General features: G+C 42.3%; 1 pseudogene; it reads right to left on the reverse strand.

Moving 5' to 3' along the window:
- Positions 1-1,088: 1,088 nt before the first annotated feature.
- Positions 1,089-20,537, reverse strand: LOC136709854 (von Willebrand factor A domain-containing protein 5A-like; annotated as a pseudogene).
- Between the last annotated feature and the right edge of the window lie 1,767 nt (positions 20,538-22,304).

Raw genomic sequence — 22,304 nt, forward strand, 5'->3', positions numbered from 1 at the left:
TAATTCTGTAATCAAATTAAAATAATGATTGTAGACATGACAGACCTAATGGATTTCATAAGTTTGCAGTTCACCCCATAATCAGATTACCAAAAATATATAATTAAAATATTAGGAGTGCTATGTATTTCGTTTTCACTGAAACCTAATATTTTAAACTACAACTAGTAGACGGTACCTAGTTCTGTTGGAGATAAACTATGCCCTTTTTTCAAATCACAAATGCTGCATTTCCTACATTCGCCTTCCCACAAAACATCTAGATCCCCCACTTGCTGGTGTCTACCCACTTGCTGGTTTCCGCCCACTTGCGGTCCTCCGGCCTGCAGATATATGTACTTGTGGGTCCATTTCCACATCTCACAGACACACGCTGCTCATGACGTCATTTCTTTGGACAAACGCAACTTTCTGTCAATTACTATTCCCTTAGAGTCCACACATAGTTTTCTCTGTTTGTGCCTGAACAGCATGTTCTCATACTGCTTACGTCTCCGTAGAAACATTCTGAAACTAACATATTTGGGAATTTGTTGGGGTTTTTTTTGTTATGAAAAAATAAACCCCTTCTTCATTTATGTACATTCACAGCTACATATTAAAGAATCTTGTTTATATTTAATATATGGTGAAAGTAGCCCATTACCGGTAAAGCATCATTAATATAGTATCATCTAAAATCGAATATTTTCCCAGATTTAAGAGATAATTTACGTTTTATTTCTTACATGTTTATATTTACACAAGTGTTTGTACATTTATATATGTTTTTGTAATCATCATTTTCTGCACCAAATACTGTATTGTTCACTTTGTGTCCTTTTGTTTCTTATTTATAATTTAACATTAATAAAATAGATGTACTTACTAATTATTTTATGTTCTTTTGGAATCAGTTAATTCTTGTTTTAGATGTGTCACACACACACACACATTTATATATATATATATATACACATACACAGACTACACACAAATTCAAAATTGAAATTGGTATTTGTTATGTCTCCCTCTGCTGCTGTAAGAACACACACACACACACACACACACACACACTGGTTGAACTGATATCTAATACACAATTTCAGTCATATGCATTGATTTTAATAAGTGAAGTTCACAAGGCAACAGTAGCACAACACTGTAATCAGCTGAGATTCATCCAAAATGAACCAGAACAGTCTGCTGACTTCATTTCATGTGAACATTTCAGCAGGATTTTGACTCATCATGCTGACCATTTGAGTTTACTGGTGCACTTCACATATCCAGCAACAAGTAAATTACCACATATCCACAGACCAATGTAAAACCACCTCAATCTTCAGACAATGAGTAATAGAAATAAAAACAAAAACAAATCAAAACCTACCATGCTTTTCTATGAAAACTATATAGTGAGTATTGTAGAACTTTCTTGAACAATTTGTAAATTATAGTAAAGAAGTAAATTATATTTAAAATAATGATGTGTATAAATGTTTTGGTTTGGAGCCCAGGAACGGTCGGTGGACAACGTAGATCAGATTCAAAATCCAAGACTCTCTTCCTTCACCTGACTCTTCAGCAGAACATTTCCAGCCTGGACACACTCGGACAGATTCCCCACTAAAATATTATCAAAATTAAACACAGTTATCATTAGATGAGTAATGAGTTTACAGTTATCAGACACAACTTCCAAAGTAGGCTGAAGTATTGATATCATACAGTTTATTATATTTAATATGTTACAATATTCTAACTACATTTTTTGTTGGGAAGATATTTTCTTGATTTTGATTTATAGCATAATAATTAATTCTAACTCTGAAACAAATAATATGGACAAAATATTAGGACGTTAAAGGAAATTAGTACAGTCAGTGAAGTATCTCTCGTTTGCATATAGCTGTTACTGAATGGAGCAGGAGTAATTGGATAATTAGCAGTGTGTGAGTTGGTGATAATTTGTACCTTTCTGAGAATGGATCCAGGAGGTGGCCTTCATTGCAATGAACTTCCACTCTTCCTGCTCTGCCTTCTTGAAGCCGTGGAGCCAGATCAGAGCCACAACAGTGACCCACACTGCGCTGTCCACCTGCACATCATCAGAAAAACACACTCGTTGTTTTAACTCCTCGGCCAAGGTCAGTGAACAAAGAATTTTAAAACGTGCAGAACCTAAAACCTAGAAATAATAAATCTACAGCACAATGGTTCTAATTTCTCTAAGAGAAGGTCCTAAGAGAATTAAATTATAAAACAATCAACTTTACTACTGTGAATTACTGTTGTAAGGCACCTACAATACTGCCCATTACATACTACAAAATGATCATATCAGGACTGTGTTATGTTATAGCTCTTTGCCACAGACAAACCTGAGCAGGCTTTTGCTGGGTCAGTTCCTCCTCTGTTAGGCCAAATACTTTAAGAAGTCCGGTCTCCAGTTCCCAATTTCCGACAGCTTTCTGGAGAGAGATCAACTCAAAATAGGAGTCCATCTGTTGAAAGCTTGATCTCTGCCCATTCAAGCTGAACTCAAAGGAACTTTCCATATCCCACGCAGAGGAGGAACTCATCAAATTTGATTGATTAGGTTCATTATGTAGATCTATTAAATATAATAAGCAATGGTTTAATGAGGTATATCAGAAGATTGGTGTGTTCTCCCCGTGTTCTGGTTTCCTCCCACTGCCCAAAAATAAGCGGTGGTAGGTGGATTGGTGACTCAAAATGTTCGTATGTGTGAATGCGTGTCGTGAAGGACTGGTGCATCCTCCCTGTGAAAGAATGGTGCATCCTCCAGGGTGTGCTCTTCCCTTGCACCCTGCGATTCTGGGTAGGTTCTGAACCCAACGCGACCCTGAACTGGATAAGCGCTTAGAGACAATGAATAAATGAATGATAGAATGTAGACTAATCATTAAAAACCATTAAGACAGGATTTTATTATGATTGTTTATGATGTTTTTGTGTTGTATTTAATTCCCAAATAATCTGAAGTGTGGATTTTAAACCTATCCAATGACCACAAAATCCATGTCATGTTGTGTGTAAAGAACAGAAGAATGATAGAATCAGACGAAGTGCTACAACATCCTCCACAAATTTGGAATTCGGAGCAAATAAATTACATGTTATATACATTTTATATGCATGTATATATATATTATTTAATTTAAGACTTTGATACCTGGTTTAATTCGTGGTTTTTTTCTCTCTATTTCTGTACTTTCTGTAAAAGACAATGAGGTGTTAAGTATATGAAATCACAAACTATTTATTCAAATGTGCCTTTTCTTATTGGGTAGATCACATTGGGCAAACTGTGGTGTAAGCTAAAATGCAGTTAGAATTTTTATACCTTCAATCATATGTCTGATAGGTGCTGCGTTAAGACAGCAGTCTTAGGACCTGAGGAGAAGAAAACAGAAGAGGGAGGCTGAGAACCATGGGGCAGTAAGGACAGAGAAATATCTCAAACTGTTTAATGCAAAAACAAAAAAAAAGTATCACCACTGATTGACTCCTGACAGTTTTAAAGGATTTTTCTTTATTAATTGGAAATTTTCAGTGCTGTGTTAAATAGCGACCACATTATATTTGAGTGGATTTTAAACTTACCCAAGAAACATCATTCCATAACGAATGGTGAAGAAAAAGATAAACAGTCTGTTAGAGAAAATTAGATACTGCCAACAAACAAGCTTTTCATTTGGGAACAATTACAAAACAATCTTTTTACATCGTTGTCATAGTTTTGGCCTAAAATAAAACACAGATTTTGTTGAGTCATGTTAACAAAAAAACACATCAAATCTCACTGTAGCATATGGGGCAATATTATATAATTATACAGAGATTATATAATCAGGGTGGCAGTTGTTCAGGACTCTACAAGGAACACACTCTGGAAAAGGTCACACACACACACACACACACACACACTTGTGGAAACTTTTGTTTTTCCAGTCCACCTACCAGCGTGTGTGTTTGGCTGTGGAAGGATTGAGCAAGGCACCTAACCCCCAACTGCTCACCGGGCGCCATGGTTAGCGTTACCCACTGCTCTGTGCACATGTGCTCACTGCTCCTAGTGTGTGTAAATGTGTGTTTCACTGCACGGATTGGGTTAAATGCAGAGATAAATGCAGAGGTAGTGTCGCAGTCACACAGCTCCAGGGACCTAGAGGTTGTGGGTTCGAGTCCCGCTCCGGGTGACTGTCTGTGAGGAGTTTGGTGTGTTCTCCCCGTGTGGCTTTCCTCCGCGTGTTTATTTTGTTTAAAAACTGACTGAATAATTTTAATGTGGTGGGCAAGATACACATTTGACAGAGCCCAACCCTGCCAAAATGTAAAACTGGCCTTGTTAACACACAGTTAACATCAGAAGTGGATTAATTGCTATGTTTCACATTCTCCATTGGAAACACAGCTATAAACTCTCCAGCATCAAGTTCCTGGGGTCATTTCTAGCCAAAGTGGATTTACCAGTGGGTGAAAAGTATGAAATAAAAATTCAGTCGATTATCAGCTCCCTTTATCAACTTTCTACACACTGTGACACCTGGTTTCTATGATCACTCTTTTAATTCAGTTCAATTATTCAATTTAAGCTTGATGCATGGAATCAAATATCTCCCACCTACTTGTTGGTTCCAGATAGTATGAACATTCTGAAGAGACAGAGAAAAGTTAGTTAGATGACGTTAAAATGTGTTTTATGCAAAAGAGCAGATTTGTTTGACTCAGTTCTTACTCTTTGCTACATATCTTAGGTCTACCATAACTTAGAATCACACAACTAATTAGTTCTCTCATGGAATGTAGGTTAAACATTGACCACAGCATGGGTGACTTGTGTATGTGTGAAGGTACCAGTGATATGGAGGTGTAGGTTGGATTTTTAGGGAGACATGTCTGGCCAAAATGTAGGTGGCTTTTCTAGAGGAGCTCATAGATATTCCAGCACAACAAAATGATATGACATGTAATCTCCCCTCATGTAGCTATCTAGTATTTTATTTTAAAGGAATGAATGATGATTTTATAGTTGTGGAAGCCATTATTCTGACACTTAGTGGCCTAGATCCACTCTATGGAGCACAAACAAGATGATTTGAGGACTACACACTCATTTGATCCTTTATCTCCTGAAATACAACACTGTGTTTGCTGCTGTTAGTGTTCAAGGAACTTGCTAAAGTTGCTAATGTTTATTTGGGCTAATTAGGAAGAACGATACCTGCTGAATACCTCTTCCTCATCCATTCCACCAAGTTTTTATACGTGTTATAAGAGGTTAAGTGGCTTACACAGATTTCTAACTTGTGCTATACTGATATATTTATTTTTTTATGATAAGGAAGAGTAACGACACAAAAGAAACTAACTGAAGATAATGACTAATTTTGACTAACAAAATTATCTATGCATTTCCAGTTCCATTCTCTCTGTATAATGTATATCCTGTTAATAAACAAGTCGCAATCTTAGGTGCTGAATTCCAATCCAATGTTAGCAACTGTGGATGTAACATATTCACACACAAAATAATACAGAAATACGTACTGTCCGGCACTGGCACTGTCCTCCTGACCATTGGTCTAGCCACTGGCTGTCCACTGCCCTTATGTACTGCGAGGAAAGCAGTGAAAGAGCTGCTCACTCCTGACTGTACACTGAGGTCCACCACCTTTTTTCTTAAGCTCTTGTCATTTGTTTCTCTCTCCTTCATTTCCAGAGACTGGATCAAGGTTCGAGCAGCCAGTCGATGAATTCCTAGTCTACGAAGAATACCAACAGTGATAATGAGAGCATTGAACTTATTTCCAATTCAAGAGTATGAGAGTTATATAAGAGAGCATGAGGGGTGTCACAAAGGGTGTTACCCTTTATCCTCAGCTGGTTTCAGGCTGAAGTTCAGCTGGTTGGTCACAGGCTGTTCTGCCTATGTGTACTGCACAGTGACGGTTCCTTCATCACCTCCAGAGATCTGAAGAAATCAGATAATATGGGTATTATTATCACATCTGCATTTGCACCCTTGATGAACACCTGATTTAGAGAAGTGGTTCCCAAAGTAGGGGGTGCAAAGCTACTGCCGGGGCGCAGCAATGAAATACAGAGCGCATGTCATGGACAATAATTCCAATGTAAATGTGTCTGAGTGGGGGGCTGAAAACAATTCTTATATACAAACGTGAGGCACTACAGAAAACATTTGGGAAACACTGATTTAGAGTACACCCAAGTGTTTAGAGACACGCAGACGTGGAAAGATTGGCTTCATTTCTCAACTAAATTAAAAGTGTCAAAAAACATACAGAACTGTGTAGTGACAAAAAAATTGATAAAACAATATATTTGCTATGTCTTGATCATTTTTGTCACTGCATAATTCCATATTATAAAAAAGGGGTGCTTTTCAAAATTTAAATCAAAATAGAACACAACAAGGTGCAAATCATTTAAACTCTATATTTGATTGAAACTAGTGCAAATCCAGCATATCACATGTTGAAGCGAAGCAGTTTAGTTGTTAGTTGAATACCCATTTAGAATACGAGGGACATATTTACTGTACATCACTGCAGTGCATTGCACCAGCACTTCTTAGCCACACTCTGCAAGCATTTGGGAACAAAGGATACCAATTGCTGTAGTTGTGAAAGTGAAATGTTTTCCCATTCTTGCTTGATATTCAGCTGCTAAACTATTTGGAGACTCTTTCGTCATATTTTCATTTTCTTAATGTGCCAACTGTTGGGAGGTCAGTTTAATACCCAAATCTTACTTCAGAGCTATGCTATTGTAATAGTAGTTTATTGGCGGTATGCAAGGACTTTTCTGAAAAAGACATCATCTGGATGGCAGCAGGTGTTGCTCTAAGATAACTGAACTGTGAATGACACCGAGAAGAGCAGTTTTGGCCCCGATTGAGGAGAGGGCTAGTGTTGAGAAAAGCTCATCAAATGGCAGTGTGTGTGTGTGGTGGTGGGGGGGAGGAGCTGATGTCATCAGGCTACAGGCAGTAATGCCATAGCAGGACAACACCTTCCTCTATATTAGTTCTGACTAAGCATTTGTTTTAAAAACATGCCTCAGAAGTTTAAAGAGATAGTGAAAAATAATTGTTTAGTCAAGAGTATCAAAACTGCTGATAGGAACACATGGATGATATTTAAAATACTAAAAGATATTATTTTCCTACAGTTATAAAAGCTCTCTCACCTTCCCACTGAGCTGAGAGTAAAGAATTGCCCTTTGACCTTGGAAAAGGACTTTGAGAGCTGGAGACAACATAGTGATGGATACACCATCTGGAACTGTCCATTTCACAGTGATGTCCACAGCAGAAGGCTGCAGAGCGAAACTGAGAGACTGCATCACCTGTGGAAAAATAGGAATATTTTACTCCACTTTTTTCCCAATTTTTATTTACTGCTACTTCCACCCAGTAGCTTATTCTCCCCAGTCTCCCACACGCTAGAGAGTGAAGACAGCACTAGCCAGCCACACCCTCTTTTCAGACTGCCCTTGAGTGGAGTCAACAGTTTGGAAGGAGAACACTAATGCTTCAACTCATTTTTTTTAGCATGCAGAGTTATGAGAGAAGTAGGAGGGTCACTCCATTCTTTTATGTCTTGCTTTTTTACGTACTTTGAGCTGTAGCCTGTCATTGCTTTTGATGAACTGAGCGATGCCGCCGCCTTCCTTGGCCATTCCTGTGACCAGTGCAGTGCTGGCTCCCTGCCCAATGCCAAAGGTGAAGCACCTAATGTTAAGATAATGCCCAGAGGTTTAGTCCATCCTGTCATTTCTGTAAACTACAGACTCAGTAAACTGATTTACTGAACACCAGACACATGCCTGCAAGTGTAAGTGAGAGAATACACTGACCTGTGGGATCTAGAGTGCATTCGAACCAGGTCCAGGATGTCCTTGACATTCCAGACTTCTCCATCCGTGAAAACAAACACCTTGTAAAAGGGTAAAAAATAACCTCAGGTTTAATATTCTACACACATACCATCAATTAATAGCCTCCCCTCCTTTTGGAGATCAAGTAGAATAAAGCTATGCTCCATATGCTGGATCTGTGCAATACCAATTTAATACAGCGGACAGTAATTATGATTTGATGATGATATTTATTCATTTATTTTTATGAGGGTTTTTCCATTAAATGTATAAATTATGTATTAAATGTATATATTAAATATGTTATAGCGTCCTGTTCACTCTGTGTTTTGGGGTGTATTTTGTCTGGTATGGCCACCCCCTGTCAGAACACAAGCGATGAACTTTCCCTCACGCACAGGGAGAACACGAGCAGTGAGTTTGGTACTGTCTTGACTGTCCTCGCACTAGGTGGGTTTTCTTCACTAAAAGTGTATTTACCTCCCAGAAAATGTTTTCTTGTTTGCGAGAGCACTGCTGTATATATGTTATATGTTACCTAAAATATTGTATAATGTTGAAAATTTGGTGTATTCCATCTACATTTCTCATGTCACAGTGTGACATTATTTTAATATTGTGATCGAATCGAGACCAATAGATCAATAAAGAAAAAAATAGTGATAATATTTTTCTGACTATATTTTATAGTTTATAAAGCAGAAAAAAACTGACATTTGTTATGGGCTTATTTCCTGACAAGAGACTCCCATCCCTAGGCAAAACACAGAAATGGGATTCACCCTAATTGTGAATATTAATAGTGGTGTTGAAAATAAATAGGCCAACACCAATTATATTTAGTTTTATAACATAGACATTAGTTTTACAACATATAACATGTTCAGAGTTAGTGCTGCCTATAAATCAAAAGACAAAATATGGGTCATAATTTTTTTGGGGGAAAAACCCCTGTTGTAGAAGAACATACACTATTTATTCATTCATTATCTGTAACAGCTGTTATACAGTACAGGGTCCCGGTGGGTCCGGAGCCTACCCGGAATCATTTTTAAAAACACTATTATATAACTATTAATATTCTAATGTGCACACACTGTGGACTGAGATGTTTAGCTGTGCACACAAAGCCTGTATCTCTCTAGAACATCTTAAAATGAATGGGACACTCTCCAGCAGTTGCACATAGTGCTAAAATCACTATGCTTAATGTCAAATGTGGTTTAAAGGGGTGAATAGCTCATTCGCACTGGGCATGGAGCTGTGGAATGTCTTCTAAAAGTTGTTTAAAGCATTTTTACCCAGTTTTTGAAGAGCTAAGAGACAGTTTGAAGTACATCCAGTAACTTATTTTCTTAAATAAAAGAAAAAAGTTACTTAAAATTCTTAAAGTTTCTCTTTGTTTTCTTGCATCCAGGTACCACAACCTAAATAGTGCTTAATAGTTCAAATGTGCTGGAGCATTTCTGTAGCCCAGAATGGATAGAGAGTGTCCTTTATAGAGTTAGTGGCGTGGTACCTGTCGGGGGTGATCTGGAAGGTAAACTTCATTGTAGATATGCTTCAGTGGTTTCAGGAGCTCTGTACCTCCCATGTCCGCATTTATAGCCGCCACCTTCTTCATCGCCTCCTCCATTGTCTTCTGAGTGTATTCCACACTCTTACTGGAATCAAAAATAATTTCATGAACCACTAAGACTCAAACCGAGCTTATTTTACAAATAATAAAGACCACATGGTACCCATGGGAAAAAGGACTGAAAATGCGAGCCAAAGCCATAGATGTTAAAGTAGCAGCCGAGGGGCAGACTCTTCAGCAGCAGGAGAAGGGTTTCCTGTAAAATTTGTCAAATATGAAGCATCAACAAGCACATCAATAACATCCACCTATCATACATTACCCACAAACTAGCTAGGTCTCTCCAACTCCCACCACATGCTGCCAAGGTGAGAAGAAGAACATGCTTCCCCTGAGATGTAAAACCAGCCACTGCTTTTTTAACTGCCAAGGACAGCTCAACAAGATTGGAGGAGAACATTAAAGGAACACTATATAATATTTTTACAGTAAAATCACAGCTTCAAAATAACGGTGATGACCCACTGAGCTGTAATAAGGAGAACAGAGCCTCTGTCCTTGTTAATCCAGGCTCTGCACTGCAAAAACAGCACTATGTGAAAATAAATCGCATTGGGGAGGCCCAGTAGAAAAAAAATCTTACCTAGTGTTCCTTTAAATGCACCTAAGAGGGAAGATTTCTATCATTATTCCTACTCATGCATCTACACCTATTCTGTAGGTATTTGCTATACATATCAGACTGCTCTGAATTCCTGATAATTTCCAACCAATTCAATTATGAATATGTTACCCGGGCACTTATGATTGAGGACCCGTGCATGCTGCCAGACTGATCCATTAGAAAAATAAACTCTCCACATTTTCCAAAAAAAGATGCCACCTCTGGAGGGAATTCTGGGTAAAGACTGAGCATGATGACAGGGTCACTCATCAGAGAACCTGCAATAATAATAAAAAAAAAAAAGAGTTCTCGTTAATGACCATGTGGGGGCACAGTGGTGCTGCAGGTACTTCGTGAGATCTCAAAGTACTAGGTTTAATACTCTCCTAAGGTCGCTGTTGTGATCTAATCATGTCTGCATGAATTTCCTCACGCACACCTGTTGGTAGTTGGATTGACTTTCCAATTTTACATTTTTGTGAGGGTGATATCCCGCTATAGAGTAGTGCCTTGTATTTCTAAGAGTCTCAATGCTGCTTCTCTTTCTGCACAAATGATGCACCAGATGAGCTCCCTAAATATTGTCTAAACTATGGAGTGATGTCAATATAAACACTGGAGACACACTAAGATAACATTTGTAGAGGAGCAACCAGTAACTGGTACAAAAGAGACCAAAAAATATATAAAATGAGAAAAGGGAGCACAAAAGGAAGCTAAAATAAATTAGAAAAGATATATCAGTAGAGGGCGGCACGGTGGCGCAGCAGGTAGTGTCGCAGTCACACAGCTCCAGGGGCCTGGAGGTTGTGGGTTCGATTCCCGCTCCGGGTGACTGTCTGTGAGGAGTTGGTGTGTTCTCCCCGTGTCCGCGTGGGTTTCCTCTGGGTGCTCCGGTTTCCTCCCACAGTCCAAAAAACACACGTTGCAGGTGGATTGGCGACTCGAAAGTGAATGTGTGTGTGTCTGTGTTGCCCTGTGAAGGACTGGCGTCCCCTCCAGGGTGTATTCACGCCTTGCCCCCAATGATTCCAGGTAGGCTCTGGACCCCCCCGCGACCCTAAATTGGATAAGCGGTTACAGATAATGGATGGATGGATATCAGTAGAACTTGACAGTAATTCACTATCAAAATATATCGCAATACAAAATGTTTCAATAGCAATGATATGGTTTTAAATACATTTTCAATATTTCATTATTCATTTACAACATTTGTCACTGATTGTTACAAATTCACGGTTGGCGTACTGATGGAGGCGAAAAGAAAGAAACAACACGACATAACTAGGAACATAGCAAAACCAAACAAGAACAAGACTAGAACTTAGGAAAACAATACCTACAATACAACATGACTTAGGGAGTAAGACGAAAGCGAGAACGATACAAAACAACCTGACAGGGAAACAAACAATACAATACAATGACCGATACCAGGAAGTGACACAAGGGGACTTAAATACATCAACAAACAAGAAACACCTGAAACGAATAACCAGGGTAAAGGACAAGGAGGCGGAACAAAGGCGGGACATGGGCGGAGACAAGGACATATAAACAGAGCCATGTGTAAAATGAGCACATGGCTAGAAAAATAAACACCGGACGTTACAGATGCCCCCTCCAAAACGCGCAACTCCCGAGGTGCGTAAAAAAAACCCCAGGAGCTGGCGCAGGAGAGGAGCATGGAAAACATGACAGACCAGACAAGACAAGGAACCATCAGGAGACAGGACTCAGGACAAGACAGGAACAGACATAGGAACTGGGGACACGACAGGACCGGATATATGAGACGGGACACGGGACATGACAGGAGACAGACAAAGTGGGGCAACAGGAGACTGAACAAGAGACTGGACAGGTGACTGAAAAAAGTGAAAAGGAGACAGGACTTGGGACTGGAAAGGACTCGACAGGACGGGAGTGCACACATGAGACTTGACAGGAGATTGGGGTTGTTTATTAGACAGGAACTGTGACAAGACTGGGGACTGAACCGTTTTGGGGACAGAAGACTGGACATGGGCAGGTGACAGGACTGATGCTTGAGACAGGACGGGTGACTGGACTGAGGCTGGGTGCTGGGACTGGACAGGAGATTGGACAGAGGGCTGAAACGGGGACTGGACTGGAGACTGGACAGAGGGTTGAAACGGGGACTGGACTGGAGACTGGACAGAGGGTTGAAACGGGGACTGGACTGGAGACTGGACAGAGTATTGAAACGGGGACTGGACTGGAGACTGGACAGAGTGTTGAAACAGCGACTGGACTGGAGATTGGACAGAGTGTTGAAACAGTGACTGGACTGGAGACAGGACAGGAGAAGAGACAGGTGACAAGACATTAGACTGATACGGTGACTGGACTGGATTATTAACAGGGGACTGGACAGGACTTGGCAGGGGAACAGGGACCGGCCGGAGCCACAGTCATGGGTGCTGAAGCGGCTGGAGCCACAGTCATGGGTGCTGAAGTGGCCGGAGCCACAGTCACGGGTGCTGAAGCGGCCGGGGCCACAGTTACTGGTGCAGAGGCGGTGGGGGACGCCGCCTTTGCAGGAACAGATGCGGCGGGGGACGCCGCCTTCGCAGGGACAGGAGCGGCCAAGGAAGCCGCCTTCGCAGGGACAGGAGCAGCCGATGAAGCCGCATTCACTAGGACAGGAGCGGCTGAGGAAGCCGCCTTCACTGGGACAGGAGCGGCTGAGGAAGCCGCCTTTACTGGGACAGGAGCAGCCGAGAAAGCCGCCTTCTCAGAGACAGTAGTGGCCGAGGAAGCCGCCTTCTCAGAGACAGTAGTGGCTGATGAAGCCGCCTTCACTGGGACAGGAGCGGCTGAGGAAGCTGCCTTCTCAGGAGCTCGAGTGGCTGGGGTGACCGCCTTCCCGGAGACAGGAGCGGCAGGCGCCGCGTTCACGGTGACAAGAGGGGCGGGTGCCACGTTCACTGGAGCTAGTGCGGCGGGTGCCACCTTCGCTGGAGCTGGTGCAGCGGGTGTCGCCTTTGCTGGAGCTGGTGCGGCAGGTGCCGCCTTCGCTGGGCTGGTGTGGCTGAGGAGGCCGCCTTCGCTGGAACAGCAGGTGCCGTCTTCGCTGAAGCAGGTGCAACCGTGGAAGCCGCTTTCACGGGGAGAGGAGCGGCTGGAGGCGCCGCTTTTACGGGAACAGGAGCAGCTGGGTTGTGTCGCCCTGGAAAGACATCCAGAAGGGCATAGAGGCTTGCAAGATTCTCATGGAAGTTAGGAGGGATTGCAGCGACATCCTTGGATACAGGGGCCCCTGCGGCGACGTCCACGGAGGGAGAGGCTTGTGCTGCTCATGTTGGAGTTATTGTGGTTTTAGGGGAACTGATGGGCGCACTCTTGAGTGATTTCTTCAACCGTAATTCCCCCAGAAATGCACCCCTGTTAGCCTCACCTCTCATGTCCCGCGGTTTGAGGCTAACAGCCCCTAACCTCAACCCCCCTCCAAAAATGTACCCGGATCTGAGGGGGTAATCCTCGGGAGCAGAAGGGGAGAATCTTTCCTCTAAATGTTCCAAAAAAATCTCCACGGTAAGATCCTGGGCCTTTTCCTCAATTAAATTTTCTGCCCACCGTAATGCCTCTCCTCTAAGGAGAGATTTAAGAAATATGACCTGGATAAAGTCCGGAGGTGTAGGACAGGTCAAAAACTCAAAGTACTCTTTGCACTGCAGTATAAATTCCTTACAATTGGGACCTCCTTCAAATTCCGCAGGCATTTCTAGTAAAGATAACAATTCAATTAGCTACCCTTGTGGCCAGTAAGCCCTCTGCTATTTTAATGGCTTTGTCCGTTGACATGGCTGTGTTAGCTGCGTCCTTTATGAGATCGGTCATTCTGTTACGAATTCATGGTTGGCGCACTGACGGAGGTGGACGCAAACGATAAAACACATATACTTTAATCTATCAAAACAAAGAAACATCACGACATAACTAGGAACAAAGGACAAGGAGGCGGAACAAAGGCGGGACATGGGCGGAGACAAGGACAAATAAACAGAGCCATGTGTAAAATGAGCACATGGCTAGAAAAATAAACACAGGACGTTACACTGATTGACTTTCTTTACACGGCCTGCCATAAGTTCATTGCACTCAATTTTAAAGATAAATAATTTAAAAATACAAATTTTAACAAAGCAAAGAGGTTTATGTTTGACGGTGATGTCATGTTTCTTTTTTGTTTTGGCAGTTTTTCCTGGGACACTTATATTGTTAATATCGATATTAGAATGAAATCTTATCAACCAAAATTAAGAAATAAATTGTGATATTAATTTTGGCCATATTGTCAAGCTCTATGGAGCTGTCTAAGACACAAAACAAGCTGTTTTATTTTAGTTGTCTTCTCAGTTAGAAAAAAAATGTTCAACGTCCTTTTTTCACACCTTTTTCATCATAAATTTATTGATAGCTTAGTCCCTGCTCAAACTGGGTAGCCATCCAATCCTGGCTCTTTTAAACAATCACAATCTCCACATACTCATTTTGCTTGTTCGTTTGCCCACTTTGTGCTCACTTCCTCTCTTTCTTACTATTTTACACTGCTTGTTATGCCACAAACAGGGCCCCCTGCTCATGCTCCGTAACCTTGAAGAAATAATTTGTAGAATTTGTTTTGGATTTTGGTGAAGAACTCCTAGATATTTTGCATGCTGGAAATGTGGGACGCTTAATTGTCATGGTTACGCTAAACTCTTACCACATTCGGTGTTGTTAAGTCCTGCCTCCACAATGGCAGTGGGCTGATGGGTGTTCTGGTAATAAAGCAGTATCTCCACATCTCTGTCAAACTTGTGGCCTGGAGAGAGGCTCACCTGTATTCAGATAGTTAGAGGACTTATTCATCAAGAGTGTTAGAATAGGAAAACACTGGATTAAGCAGGATAAGTGCAGCCTAAGACTACCAGAGGCCATCCTCATATGTTTTATTTTCCTCATCCTACCCCCATTAAAATACATACAGCAAACGACCACACACCTCTGCCTCAGTGTGATCTGTGGTGAGGTAAATCAGCTGCTCCAGGGAGCAGTTGGACTCCACTTTAGAAACAGAGAGGGTGGAGATGATGTGGACACGAAGTGACAACGTATATGGCACTAAACTTGCAGTAACAACTGTGACCTCAGTCACAGGACTCAGATCTGGAAAAAAAGATCCCAAATAAAACACATTAAATATCATAACTCAAAGAGGACTAGAACAGGACTGGAAAGATCATGAACTCTGTTGTAGATCAAAAATATGTGTTAGTAATAAATGTTTATGGCTTGCCCATGTCACTGGGTTTGTATCGAGGGTTGAGTACAGCTGGCAGACAGAAGCGCAAGCCATGATCCGCCTCAATGGTCAGCTCAATGACGTAGATGAGGGTTACAGTGGCGCTCTCATTTGGAGGAAGGCTGCCCACAGCAAGACGGAAAATATCTGGACTTTCATCACTTTCCTCCAATAGAAATGCCTGCTTCCCTGAACTTAACGCATCCTCATACTTCTCCTGAGCCTGAACAAGAGCGGGAACAATGCATTACGATTGTACTATAAAAAGAAATATTAGGGATGCATGAGGGTATCAGAATCATACTGGTGTCTGACGATGTCTATGATGTTGTAATTTAACTACAGCCAATGTCTACTAACTTTTATTGTATCCTGTAAATATCTGGACTGTCAGATTTACCTCCTGCTTGGAATGAACCTTGGCCACCACCTCCTGTCCGCTGACATTGGCACTGAAGTGACAGACAGCTGCTTCTGCAGGTAACGGGAACACGAATGTGGCTTCCACTGGAGACTCCTCCTCATTTACATACTGCAGGGTGGATGTGACTGTGGCAACAAAGCCCTTCACCTGCACCTCCACCTCCACACTCTTTAGAGCAACTTGGGTTAGAGGGAAACATTGAACACTTCCGTTTTCAAAACATATTTCACACAGCTGGAAAGTATCAGACCATAACCTTCCTTTCAACACCTACCACTTACATGAGGAATGGATGTCTAGAGGTCAAGTCACAGTGATCTACTTTACAGGAGCATTTTGAAAGTACGGACCACGCCTGTAGAAGCTGAAAAGGGGAGGCGAACTCAGAAGTCTTTTGGGGAAAAGTTCAGGGCAGCTTATGAATGCGTATGAAGCCGGACCCCCCTGTTGGATAAATGAATATGAGAAAAGGGTGGAGACGGGGTGGAGGCGGGAGCGAGTTTAAAGCAGGAGGCTCAGTGGGCTTTATAAAGGCCGAACACAGCTCCGAATATGGGGATCAGCAGGAATGACCCAGCGCGGAGGTGCGAGCTGACGTCGTGAAGCAGTCGAGTCTAGATCCATCTCCTGAACTAAATGAGGTGAGTTTGTCTGACGTGGAAATGACGTGAATTTGCAGGGTATATATAGGCCTGAGAGGAGGAGTTCGGGCGTGGTCCTACTCTCAAAATTCTGTTACTAGCATAACTTCACTTTGCTAGTACGGACCACGCCCGTAGAGGCTGAAACGGAGAGGCGAACTCAGAAGTCTTTTGGGGAAGAGTTCAGGGCGGCTAATGAATGCGTATGAAGCCGGACCCCCAAAAATTTACAGGAATGCTGGTCATTAAGTGCTACAGAATGGATAGGTTCAGGTACTCTGGTCAAGGGTTTGATTGGTGTCCTGATTGTGTTTAGGTGAATGAAGGGGTTAGTGAGTCTTTGAATGAACTACCTTTAATAAACTGGTGTATGACTGAGAGTCATGTGAGATGGTAGAGAAATAGCATGAGTAAGTTGAATGTCCTTTATTGATTATGATAACGGAAATTCTAGTGTGACTGGTAATTCGAGTATTCAGATGCCGCAGCGGTAAAGGGGTGATGATTGCGAAAAGTGATATAGAGTCAGAGTTGGTCTTAAGATGGACAAGATCATCGCATTGGCAGAAATCAAATTGATCATCTAATCATAGAATTTTAACGTATCACCAGCTAAATGTCATTAAGCTACGGTGTAACAATAATAGTGACATTTATCTGGGGCCACCATGCACTGGACAGAGTGTTGCTAAGTCCAATTTCTACTTCAGTGTAATTGATGGTGATTGGGTAATAGTGAGGGGTCTGAGGCTGGCAACAATAGGAGGAAAGTGGATTAGTAGCAGCCTTCAAGTCAAGTACTACAGAGGGGCAGTGTTAATAAAGCGAGATATTCTTCGTTGGCAGGTGTGCCCTGGTGGTGCCTTTCCAATGGCATAGAGGGAATCGAGAACGGAATGGTGATCTAGAGGGATGACAGATGAGGCCAGTTAAGAAGCCCAAAAAGGTCAGCACCGCAGGAAAGGCGAGATAGAGAGAAGGCATTTTGTCACACGGGAGAAAACTCTGAAAGAGAAAAATCCAAAAGGTGCTGAGGAGATCAAGCAAGGTGGCAATGTAGAAAGTTGACTACAAGATAACGAAGATGCCTAGAGGGTGTTGAAAAAACAGGTGCCAGAGGTGGCGTCAAGTGCCCGAGTGCTGGTCCAAGGTAACCTAGGGAGAGAGCATAAGCTGGAACTTAGGGGCTAGATAGCAGCGTGGTTTTGAAGACAGGAGGACAGGTTGAAGGTCCACAGCGCCTGGAGGAATCAGTGTGAACTGTACCATAGGAGGCAGGGTGAGGTGCTGTTGCTAGCGAGAGATGAAAGAGTAAGGTCCTCGCTGGCACCAGCTCGAAAGTTAGAAGCTGAGAGCAACAAGGCTGCATGTGAGAGGGTGAATTGAATTTGAGGTGGCGTCAAGGGCCTGAGTGCTGTGTAGGGGGGATGGACCAAGGCCACGCCTGAGAAGAGAGCATAAGCTAGAACTTAGGGGCTTGGAGCGGTATGATCGCGAAGAGGAGAGGTCAGGTTGAAAGCCCGCAGCTGCTGGAAGAATTAGTACGAACAGTACCATAAGAGGCAGTGTGAGGTGCAGTCGCTAGGAGAAGCTTAGCTGCAAGCAGAAGCAGAAGGTAAGATCCAGCAGGAGAGAGTGCAAGCCGTACAGTGGACGCAGGGCGCCATTTGTTTGTGAGGGGAAGGCATAGGGACGAGCGTCCACAGCAGTTTCTAAGGAGAGAGTGCAAGCTGAGAAGTTGGAGGTGGACAGGAGACAAGCCCGCCACAGCACCTATAGAGGGGTGCAGGCTGGAAGGTCTGAGGCATGCAGCTGCGGCTGAAATGGGGGAAGAGTTGGGATAATGAAGGGAGGGGTAGGATGATGCGTAGAGTAGATCGTAGAATAGACCGCGTCGAGTGCCCAGAACGCTGGACGGGAGACAGGTCGCCACGGCACCTATAGAGGGGTGTGGGCTAGGAGGTCTGAGGCATACAGCTGCGGCTGCAATGGGGGAAGAGGTGGGAAGATGAAGGGAGGGGTGGGATGATGCATAGAGTAGACCTACAAAGAGTAGACCGCATCGAGTGGTCAGAGCGCTGGACAGGAGACAGGCCCGCCGCAGCACCTATAGAGGGGTGAAGGTCTGAGGCATGCAGCTGCGGCTGCAACGGGGGAAGAGGTGGGATGATGAGGGGAGGGGAGGGATGAAAAGAGGAGGGGTGGGATGATGCGTAGAGACAGATCTAGAGAAAGAAAAGGGGAAGGGGTGGGATGATAAGGGCTGGTATGATGCGTAGAGTCAGATGTAGAGGAAGAAAAAGGGGGAGGGGTGGGATGATAAAGAGAAGGGTGGGATGATGCGTAGAGACAGATGTAGAGGAAGAAAAAGGGGAGGGGTGGGATGATAAAGGGAGGGGTGGGATGATGCGTATAGAGGATAAGAGAGAACGAAACGAACTCGGAGGGCTGTGTCTAAATGGGTGCAATGCTGTCAGTCAAGGTAGTGTTCAGATGGAAAGAGTAGCCGATTTGGAATGGAGGCTTAAACATGCCTGCTTTTTTTTTCCAACCTTTCAGATAGGACCAGCTTGGCAAGCAGTGCAGTTAAACGACTGCATTGGAGATGTACATAAATATTGCAGATTCTAAGCCATTATCCAATTCAGCTCAGATAATTATATTATTATCAAAACGGCCCTCTAAGGCACCGACCTGTGAGACAGCAAAGACTATAAGACATTGAGGCTAATGTCTCCAGCTTAGACACAACCAGAAAGGGTAACGGGAAGACGAAGGATACTCCAGCAGGGGGCGTCGAGTCGGAAATAGAAGGTTGTGAAGTCATCGCATTGCTGCGCAGGGGATCCTCACACCGGCAGACAGGTTTCTCTCTTTAGCTGAGTGAGAGACGCCATTGTTTCGGAGCACGTTGCTGGAACGCCGAGACTGTTCTGCCAGAGAGGAGGAAGCTGTAGAGCTCATAGCTGAGGAGCCGCAGCCATGACGACGAAAGATTCGCGTTCCCCAAAACACGAGGCAGTCCCGTAGCAGTGTAGCCGGAGATGAAGATAAAGGGAGGCACGAAGCCTTACGCCAGCGTTGGAGGGAGATGCGGGGGGTCACTCGGGAGGTCGAATGCAGCTGGAGGAGAAGCAGGAGAACAGAGCACCGATCCAGAGCGGGTAAGATAGCAGAGCATAGAACAGTTGAAGCGGTTATAGGCGTGACAACGGCCATACGTAACTTCAGATACCGGGCAGTCCCATAGCTGTTTAGCCGGAGCGAGTTTAAACAGGAGGCTCAGTGGGTTTGATAAAGGCCAAACACGGCTCCGAATATGGGGATCAGCAGGAATGACCCAGTGCGGAGGTGCGAGCTGACGTCGTGAAGCAGTCGAGTCGAGATCCGTCTCTTGAACTAAATGAGGCGAGTTTGTGTGATGCGGAAATTACGTGAATTTGCAGGGTATATATAGGGCTGAGAGGAGGAGTTTGGGCGTGGTCCTACTCCCAAAATTATGTTATTAGCATAACTTCACTTCTTTACAAACTTGACTCTGAATGAACTCATGAGACAATTTAACATACAGCTGAGCTTTTACTTTTCTAGTAGTTCATCTTACACTCTATAATTTTTCAGCCATCACTCATTAGTGGGAAAAAAATCTAAACCTCCCCTGACCCAATTTTGCTTGGGAGGTGAAACTTACTCAAATGTTGCTGGTATAGATCGGCTAAAGAACAGCTGGCTCATACCGAAATAGAGACACTTGGAGAAAGGCGTGTTCAAGAAGATAAATCCATATGATGAACTTAGATATTTGTTAAAATCCTGCATATGTTCAAGTATGTTTTTACAAGATATGTTTTAAAATAATGACCATCAAAGAAAAAAAAATCAAAAAGCTGTTACCTTGAGTACATCCCTCTGTTATCAGGCCACAGCTGTCCATGTTTATTTTAGCCTGTTGGGTAAGAAAGCTGGTTGTGTGTATCTGCAAGAAAGGTGTGGATGGAAATGAATGGCTTGACATGAAGTAATAAAATTCTTTGTGTCCATTGTCAGAAAAACTGTTACTGAGGCGTTCCCTTTTGCAGTCTCTGTGGTGGTATCCTCAAGGGCACATATTCTGTACCTATAAGGGGTATTAGAGAACGTAACTGTACCTTATTTTATTGTAGTTGTAGATTTTAAAGTTGCGTTGATTTCATACGCCCCAATTCATTTCCAGGACCTATATTATATTCTTCCATTTTAAACATAGTTCTATAATGAAAACTCATGGAGAAGAGAATATAATGAACCCATAACTTGACTTTAAAACCACTGTTGTACATTTAAAGGTACTGCTTTTACCTTTAGTGACAGTAATGTACCTGAACTGTACCTTTTTCCTGAAAGTATAAAAGGTCCTTATAGATAAGTCACTTAATTGTGGGCTTGGTGACAAAGCAGAACATTTTAATTTAATCTCAAACAAATGCCATTTGCTGGGAAAAAAAGTAGCATCATAAGAATATTTCATATATTGATTCAGTTTGTAGGATATGATTCATCCATGTCAGGTGCCTACACACAATCATTGGGCACAAGTCAGGGAACATATAAATATTTGCTCTGGGAAAATGGCACCGGATAACATTTTTTTACAGTGTCTAGTCTGTTACAACAATCACTTCTGGCTACTCAGAACAGTTCCAAGACTTTAGGATGAAAAATTCCGAGATCCGAGGTGTACCAAAGATTCTGTACTAAAATAATTATAAACGTTAACTCTTCAGTGTGTGAGAAAATTTCTGGTTCTGTTGGGGAATTCAAAGCAAATCTCAGGTGAGTTGCAGCTTATTGACACTATATAATGAATAATTACTGCATAAATACAAAAGAAGCGTCTTGAAAGTTAATCATATTATACATATGCAACAACACTTATTCACTTCAATATTATAAGGGCTTGATTATCGAAGAAAAAAAAACACTGTTTTAATAAATGGCTGTTTTAATATAACACAGAATTAGTATAGTAACAATAGCAGAATATATCACTTTACAAAAATAATAATAAGGAAGCATGTCACAGTTCTAACATCAAGTGATTTATTTATTTATTTATTTACTTGTATTATACAGCATGCATTGATTATAATAAGATAAATAATGAACAGGCTCCTACCTACCTGTGTGATGGAACAGCATGTGGTGAGATGTTCCTGGCTTATGGTTTAAAGAAATAAGGGGTGGGGGTGGTTTTTTAGCCAAGGGGGCGGTGCTCGTTGAGCTAGAGTTTACAGAGTGCTACACAACAGATTCTGTAACATAGAATCTATATATGGTTTCTATAATCAAAATTAAATTCTTGAACTTAATATCTTTCCTGCATTAACAATATAATACATTGTATGGCCAGCAGTGAACATCTGCTTATTCAACAGACCTCCACATATTGATGGTATTTATAGGGAATTATCTCTCCTGGGAAGGCTATAGATTAGATGTTGGGACATTGCTTTGAGGCTAACAGAGGACAGTCCATCATTCCAGTGAACACTGTTCCACTGCTCCACAGCCTGATGCTTTAGGTCTTTATAACCCACCATGACATGCTTGAGCAAGGTGACCTATGGTTCATGTGCAGCTTAAGGCCATGTGCCATTCTTCAAGTCACTGATTTTATTTAGAGATTATATCCCTGTCCTTGACACCTGTGGAAAACAGTGTAGTGCTATTGTTTTTTCAGTTTGAATTCTGATTGTAGTGTCTATTAGTAGTTTTATAAAGTTTGGGCCCTGACG

The sequence above is a fragment of the Hoplias malabaricus genome, chromosome 11 (assembly GCF_029633855.1).
Source record: "Hoplias malabaricus isolate fHopMal1 chromosome 11, fHopMal1.hap1, whole genome shotgun sequence".
NCBI lineage: Eukaryota > Metazoa > Chordata > Actinopteri > Characiformes > Erythrinidae > Hoplias > Hoplias malabaricus.